General features: G+C 35.6%; 1 protein-coding gene across 1 annotated transcript in view; it reads right to left on the bottom strand.

Annotated features, from left to right (window-relative positions):
• LOC119585081 overlaps positions 1 to 554 on the bottom strand; it is a gene marked incomplete in the record, with an annotated part of 22,863 nt that overhangs the window by 9,756 nt on the left and 12,553 nt on the right.

The raw sequence follows: 554 nt of genomic DNA, 5'->3' as shown, positions 1-554 counted from the left end.
GTATTGCTCCTATTCCTTTATGTTCTATATATTCGTAAATGTATATCTTTTAACCACAAGTATACCGATCACATAAGGTTTGCAAAAGTTTGATAAAATTCGCGAAATAAATATAATTTTACCGATTGTTAGTGCGTGACGATTTTGTTCACTTCATCAAATGGGACTAAAATGCAGTTCGTCAAAATGTATAGATGCTTTTCGACTTTATGATGTTATGTGTTTTGTGTAATCAACGCAATCATGATGATGGAAGTGACACAGATGATGATGAGAATGCCGAAAAATGCCGTGATCATAGTTAGTATATTTAAGGAGTATGATGTAATTACGTGACACTGTTTATAGCACTATGGTATTATGTAATAGAGTAATAATTTCTAATGTTACACAGGCGATGCGGAGCAATCACGTAGACACGCAAAGGCCAATAAAATTTATATTCAAAGAAATGGATTTACTGAGACAACATTTCGATTCCAGCAGGTACTCATTAGGGCTTTACACGGGTTATCTGCTGGGGAGATGAAGAGGAAGGAGAGGGAGGGAAGGAT

The sequence above is a fragment of the Penaeus monodon genome, chromosome 19 (genome assembly GCF_015228065.2).
Source record: "Penaeus monodon isolate SGIC_2016 chromosome 19, NSTDA_Pmon_1, whole genome shotgun sequence".
Taxonomy (NCBI): Eukaryota; Metazoa; Arthropoda; class Malacostraca; order Decapoda; family Penaeidae; genus Penaeus; species Penaeus monodon.
Note: the sequence above shows the minus strand (reverse complement) of the source record. Positions and strands in the feature narration are given on the sequence as shown.